This window comes from Aplysia californica, unplaced genomic scaffold (genome assembly GCF_000002075.1).
Source record: "Aplysia californica isolate F4 #8 unplaced genomic scaffold, AplCal3.0 scaffold00915, whole genome shotgun sequence".
NCBI classification, from domain to species: Eukaryota; Metazoa; Mollusca; class Gastropoda; order Aplysiida; family Aplysiidae; genus Aplysia; species Aplysia californica.
This window is the reverse complement of record NW_004798185.1, coordinates 200,929-208,536: the sequence shown is the minus strand read 5'-3', so window position 1 is coordinate 208,536 and position 7,608 is coordinate 200,929. Positions and strand designations below refer to the sequence as shown.

At 39.7% G+C, this 7,608-nt stretch overlaps 1 protein-coding gene across 1 annotated transcript in view; it reads left to right on the top strand.

Annotated features, from left to right (window-relative positions):
- The window catches only part of LOC101851681 (SPARC-related modular calcium-binding protein 1), a gene marked incomplete at its 5' end in the record, with an annotated part of 32,439 nt that overhangs the window by 6,335 nt on the left and 18,496 nt on the right, over window positions 1-7,608 (top strand).

Here is a 7,608-nt window from a genome sequence, read left to right as displayed (position 1 = left end):
GACACACACACACACACACACACACACAATTCAATGGAGTACAGTCCTCTTCGTGGGGAACAATAAAACTTTTTACATCCCGAAAGTTCCATATTCAGACGCTCTAAGGCAAAAGTCACTTCGCACAAATAGATTTACCAATGGCCAAGTTTTGAGAACCTGAATACCTACTGGGTGGCGTCGGTAGCCTAGTGGTTAGGCTACCGGACTCGTAATCGTGAGATTGCGGGTTTGGGGGTTTGAGCCTCAGCTCGGTCCGACGTTGTCTCCTTAGGAAAGACACTTTACACGAACTTCCCACTTGGCTCGGTCCTATCGGAGACGGACGTTAAACTAGGAGGCCCCGCCCCTTAAATAACCTAATAGTGTTGATAGGGGCGTTAAACCCATACCATTTCACCATTTTCACCATACCTACTGACGTTAAATTAGAAATCCTTGACTTGAAATTGTATATTATAGTTTTAGATTGGTTTAACACTGGATTTTAAAAAAAAATTAAAAAGAAAATTAACCTGAAAAACAGTCATTCCTGCATGTAACCCACTTTTAGGTGAACTGAAAAGTGGAAAATTCGCGAAAATCCACGCAACCGGCATGCGAATTTATTTTCCCTCCGAAATTCCTCGGGACCTTTGAAGTGAATAGATCTAGCATGTTGCAAGAGAAAGGCTAAAAAGATATTAAACAGTGCAGTTTGTTTTCGATAATGCGTTTTATTTTCCCCCACAAATTTCACGATTAAGATTTTTACTATGTGCATTTTGACTGGTAATCTTTTATAGAAATATTATGAATATTTTCCTATTTTGCACCATGCTCCAGGTTAGTTGGTTTTTTGTTCCCACTGAGCTGCGTGTCCTGATAACTGATTTGTTACGACGGGCTAACATGCATCCTGATTATCGTGTGTGATTAACTGAATGCCAATTTGGAATGTCCTTCTGTACTGTAAAGGAAACAGTACGTTCGTGAGAGATAAAAAAACATGTTTTCTATTCTTTGGAGTGAATATTATAGACGTTTTGGTTCACAAGGAGCTAAGGAATAACCAGAAAAGTTTTGTTATGGTCTAACTGTCTTAAACAAGCAATGGGTGTTACATGATCACAATAAGAAATATCAATGTAAAAGGGAGAGAGAGAGAGAGAGAGAGAGAGAGAGAGAGAGAGAGAGAGAGAGAGAGAGAGAGAGAGAGAGAGAGAGAGAGAAACAAATAGATAGATAGATAGATAGATAGATAGATAGATAGATAGATAGATAGATAGATAGATAGATAGATAGATAGATAGATAGATAGATAGATAGATAGATAGATAGACAAAATAATAGTTAGAGAGAGAGAGAGAAAGAGAGAGAGAGAGAGAAAGAGAGAAGAGAGAGAGAGAGAGAAAGAGAGAGAGAGAGAGAGAAAGAGAGAGAGAGAGAGAGAGAGAGAGAGAGAGAGAGAGAGGGGGGGGGGAGGAGGTCATTTTTGCTTAGCATCATTCTGGGATTTTTTATTTGTTTCTTTTTGTGATTTTGGTTTTTAAAATGTCATAAATCCCTTTTTAAGGCATTTCTTAATGTGCAGGGCATGACCGTACCTGTTTAAACTGTGCAACGTCTTAACCCAGACTAGAAATAAGATATGCAGGGTAATTAAGAAAAACGAAATCAGATTCAAAATAATGTACAGCGATTCACTGATGCATGCTACCAGTTTATAGAATGCCGCCAGATTGCATCTCATGACAGTATTGCATGGTCCTCAGATTGCTGGTGAAGCTGCGCGCCCTTTTAGGGTCATGCTTTTTCAATCTTTTGATAGATTCTATATTTATGTCATGGCCCGCTTTTTACACACTGTCATTTCTGTATCAATGTCTCTGTCTCTTTCCCTTCTGTCAGTCACACCCACTCTTTTTCTGCTGCCTGTCAGTTATTTTGTCTGTCTGTAAGCACCCTCCTCACCCCAAGAAACCAGCATCCGTGGTGTAGGGTTTAAGCGTCTGGTCATCGTACCCAAAAGACGTGAGTTAAATTCATATGCGGGTGCGTATTATCACCATCGAGTACCTCCATCTTATTGCTGGTACCTCTCTGAGCCCAGATTCTATTGATTTATCTATCTGAAATGGGTGCATGCGCCCATGGTAATTAAAAAAAGCTCACCAATAGCATGAACATACAACCATATAATGTATCTTCTCCAGTCGCGCATGCTGGCAATACAACTGTATTAGTTCATTAGGTGTATACGTGTACTTCTGTATTTTGAGCTGACCTCGTGAATAAGTCTATTTTATCGACGACAAAAGTGACCGTTAGCATCCCCCCCCCTTCCAACCTTTACCTCCCCCCTTCCAACCTTTACCTGAGATAGTATGCACATTAAGAGAGGTGAAACCGCCCAAGTTGACAAACACTGGTTTAATCGTAATTAGTACGGCTCACCAATAGCTCCCACAGACGAAATGTTCGCTCTCTGTAGACCTTCTCTCTTAACTTGTGGCTTATCGCTGTTTTGGTTCACAGCTTTAAACTCTCAATCGACAACCCTTTCATAAATGTATACTGAATTCAACACTTTTACTCTGTGCAAGTTTTACTCGTTAACCCGGGACAGAAGACAATAGACTGAAATGCTTATAGCCCTGTGTCGATTCATTTCTTAGAACGTAACGTATGTACAGAGACTTTTGCACTGCTGTTCACACCTTGTTTTCTTTTTCAGACACGCTTTGCTTATTGGTCACACCTCTTGAATACCATAAGCTAGCTAAAAGAGCGTGGGATTTGAACTCACAATTCTCGGGTTAGGAAACGAGAAATAATGACAAGCTTGTCACCAGAATCTAAATAAGCCGTGAAGGCGTCGGGGGCTTGAGGTTTCAACAGGGGATATGCTTCACCAAGTAAACAATCCAAGGCTGTCTTTCTTGTGAGCATAGAAGGATGGGTAGAATTACAAAACCTCTTTCACAGACTGCGCCTCTTCTCCTTTGTCAAAAAACATGGGAGTTTTTTTCATCACATATTTTCCCCCGCCTCGCTCAATTCTTTGCCTGTCGCGGCGTGTGCTGGTCGCCATTCACGTCATCCTCGCGATCCTCCGTCCTTCAGAGGTAAAAAAATATGTCAAACAACGCCCCGAACCCGGCCTAAAGCTTCGGGCGCCACTTTCGGAATGCTGAAATGTCACCCACTTGTAGTTTTGAAGAAGCGAGTAGCGTTATTAATCAACGGGGTAAAAAGATAATAATTATATTCAAATGCAGTTTGACACAGTTCAGCTAGACCAGAGCAGCAGTGCGAAAGATTTGTGTGTACAGTTCAGGAAAAGAACGACAGAAAAAGAGATATAGGGAGAGAAAGAGATATAGGGAGAGAAAGAGAGAGAGAGAGAGAGAGAGAGAGAGAGAGAGAGAGAAGGGGCGGGAGGTTAGGAGAGGTTGATATAGCACATCACCCGTCGCGAGGTATTGGGGTACGAAAAGCTCTGAAGGAGACAGGGTGGGAAAAGAATCGCGAACCTCGGTGAACTTGACATTCCCTTTATAAGAACATAGCAGACACATGTCTGATCAGCAGCAGACTCAAAGCAATATTGCGGCACATTTTGAACCAACATACCCAGATCAGAAACACAAATTTGAATCTTTCAAAGTATACATGTCACTGCCTGCCCTTTTAGGTTAAAGGGGGAGGGGGGCATAATTGAAAATTCTGTATGAAGAAGGTAGTTACATTTCTTTTGTTTTAAGTGCCCCAAAATTTGTCTCCGAGCGTTGTACAACCTGACATCAGACATGTGCATCCGGAAATACAGACACTTGCACTTCTCACTACTCGATGTTACAACAAAAGTTAGGAATCATTGGTATATTGACCAGACATGGCAAAGGCCATGAGCTATTTCTATTTGAGTTTAAACATGACTTGTTACCACAGTTTTGTTGGGTTTTTATTGCACTAAAGTTCCTGAAGACTCCCTACGGACCTCATTCCTTTAAACAATCTGTACATGTGAGGCAGCAAGGTGGAATCAGGCTCTCGTCAAAATAATCAAAGTGAAGAAACTTGCATTTTTCTGCAGGTTTGTGAATTTTTATCAAATTTTTGTTTTTTGGCTCAACACCTTTCATGCCCATTAAAGAATTAATTTCTGGGTGGATTTTCCCGAAAAACGTTGATTAAAATCACAAAAATGTAACCCTGCTGTTATCACGAACTCTTAAGCTAAAAAAATAACTAATCTTTGGCTGCCATTTTCTCACTAATTTTACCTTTGAAAACATATAACCTCACCTCCTTCTTTCGGAAATATCGCGACTTGCATTCAAGATAAATGGATTTTTTCCCCCCATCCAAATAAAGACAAGTAAACAAGCTTTAAGATGATACCAATAACTCCACATGCCCAAAAATTGACGAGAGCCTGATTCCACCACGCTGCCTCACATATACTCTACAACACTGATGAACGAAGTATTGAAAAGAAAAATGGGAAAGGGTCTTGGAGGTTGCTTAGACATACTGTATAATAGATCCCAGCTTACATTGGTAACAAAGACATAATTCCCCAATCAAATCTACTTCATTCTTTGTACCTGGTTTTTCGGCCCGAGAAAGTGAAACTTCTTTTCGGTTTCAGCAGAACAGGAATCGTCGGAAAGAAGAGTATTCAAAAATATGAAACACTAGCTCGTGTTCATTATGTGTGTACGCGCGCGCGTGCGTGCGTGTGCGTGCGTGTGTGTATGTGTTTGTGCGTGTGTGTGTGTGTGTCTGCGTGCGCGTGTGTGTGCGCGTGTATGCGTCTGTGTGCGCGCGTACATGTGCGTGTAGTGCATCGGAGGAGCCCTTCACTAAAGTTTGATAAGATCAGATAATTCCTTTTGAATCATTTCAACATAACAATCGACGTTCCAGCGTTTGTACGACACAAGAAATGCTGATCCTCTTCAACACTAGGATCAATTTTTCATAAAGACCGACTTACTCTTTGTCGCGACAGTTCCGATGCGCCACAAATCCTCTGATCGCGTACGTAAAACGGCAGAAGTCTGTCAAGTGACACCTAATTATTATTCATGCGCCCCTGAACAAACGTGTGAACAGCGGGAAGGATAGAATCCCTTGCTCCGGTAAAACGACGCCCGCGGCTGTTTGATAATGTCAAAGACACCACTTCGGAGTTTTTAAGATGCGTTCTGTAAACATTCATTTTCCGGGGTCCCTATAATTTGGATGCTTGGTGTTATAGTTAGGTATGTTGCGGGTTATCTTTTCTTTTTTTTAAATTAAATGTATGTGCTTTTACAACCAAGTCGACACGATTTAGATCATTTAGAAGGCGGGCTTCGACTCTGCCTGTCAGGGCCAACCTGGGTTGAGAGAGAGAGAGAGAGAGAGAGAGAGAGAGAGAGAGAGAGAGAGAGAGAGAGAGAGAGAGAGAGAGAGAGAGAGAGAGAGAGAGAGAGAGAGACGAAATCCCAGCTCAAAAGACCAAGATACTCAGAGAGAGAGAGAGATAGGGAATCGAACTAGAGTCTCCTGTATTCGACAGTGAAACACTTAACCTCTGCATTACAGGCGCCGATTGGCTTTTTTTTTCGAAACTGAAAAGTTCGTTGATCTTGAAAAAAAAAGAACCAACAAAAAAAGAAAACCCAACAAGACGAAACCTCGTGAGATGTCTTGTAGCTTATTTGGCAAAGCTTCAATGTTCACTGATTTGATAACGGACGGTATAGTCTACTGTGTCTTTTAACTTAAAATGTTAAAACCTAATAAACATGAGTCCAATAAAATCTTCACAAATCAAAGTCGACTTAAACAGCTGAAATGCAACAGTTTCATAAAAACAACAACTAAGCGAACACCTGAAAGAATAGTACATCTAACGCTGTACGTTGTGAAGCTGATGTAATACACTGCGTTGTTTGAACATTTCCTAAACAATATCGTACATAATATATAGTTATAATTGTAGATAGTTTGCTCAACCCGCCCTTTTGACGCAAAGTGAATCTTTGAGGAGGCGGGCTGCAGCGACGTTTATTTTGTTTTTAGAATTGTGATTTTTCTCAGATGAATCCTGAAATCTAAATTCCCGATGTTGTCCAGATTTTTGAAAGACTATTTTATATTTTGATTTCTTTGTACATTTCTTATATCACTTTCTGTTAAAAAAAAAAAGTCTCGATACGAAATGTATAAAGACAATATTGAGTAGTTAATGTTGAAACCTAGAGTGCTCTTTTCCATTGTGTCTAAAAAGTTCAAGATATGTTATTTCACGAAGCCAATTGGCACCTATATGATGTATTTTAGTTTCCTTTCTTTTATTTTTGTTGGATTATCGAGGCTCTTCGAACAGGCATTCGTTATATCCAAATGTGTTGTTATATCCGAGTTCCATTTTGTAAGCTTTGGGACAATAATAAATATTAGTGTGGAATTCTTAACACTGGCATAGTCCCTTGAAACGTAATTAAGGCTTAGAATAGAAACGTTATAAACAGAATACCAATCTACTAGATTTCTCTAAAAGGGCAATTTTAAGAACAAATGGCTCACCTCTATGCCGGAAATGGGAACTTCCAAACCAAAAAAAAAAAGAAAAAAAAAAAGACAAGTGCGTAAAATATAGAAAGCTTCTTACATTTTATTTTGAATTTTTGAAGAACATTTCTTTTTAAACGTGAGAAAAACTTCTAAATATTACAATTGCTTTGACCATTTTGCAAATCTTGCTGTCTGCATGTAGTTGTTTCGTGTGCACATTTCACTTAATTTTGTTTTGAACTGACTCGAATGTTGTACATATTTCCCATTACTTTGGTATGCTCCAGGTCTGTGTGGCGTCTTGGCAACTGTTCTTGTTTGTTCCCTTTCGCGCACGCATCGCCAAGTTTGTGACGCGTTGGCTTTGTCTGGGGTTTCTTTTTTTCTGCCGCATCACTGTTCTCTTTTCCGCTGCATTGCGCTATTGTTTGGCTGTTATCTTTTTTTTTCGTTTTTTTTGTGGTTAGCTCACTATCTTCAATTTTAATTTCTTTTTCAATTGGCATTTCAAGCTGAAATTAAACGATGATCAATTAATATTTTTACCACAAGCGTGGAAAGTCAAGAAATTAACCTGAAGGCATTGATTAAGTTTCCCTGTACAACATAGGTTCTAGAAATTGATGTCTACAGTCATTTCTGCAACGTTTTATTGTCTTTTGAATTTTAACTGCTCAGCTTCTCTTTGTCAAAACTGGATAAAATATAATATTAAACGTGAGAAATTCCATCCCTCTCAGAGATTAGAGACAATAGTTCTGGGCAACATGCCTGAAAAAAACAACAACTGATCAAAACACTTGGACTTACCTCTGGAATTGGAATAAGTCTATTGATTGTTAAATTTGAAATATTTTATTTTGGCTCGAACAAATGGAAGTTTTGCCAAATTCAACTTCTTTTATGAGGATGAAAATGTTCCTCTTGTGCTTGTCTCTTATCCCAATGCTCCCCAAAAACGCTAACGCGCACATGTGTAAGTATACAGTGTGGTAAAAGGATGAGGGAGAGACAGAGAGAGACACAGAGAGAGAGAGAGAGACAGAGAGAGAGAGG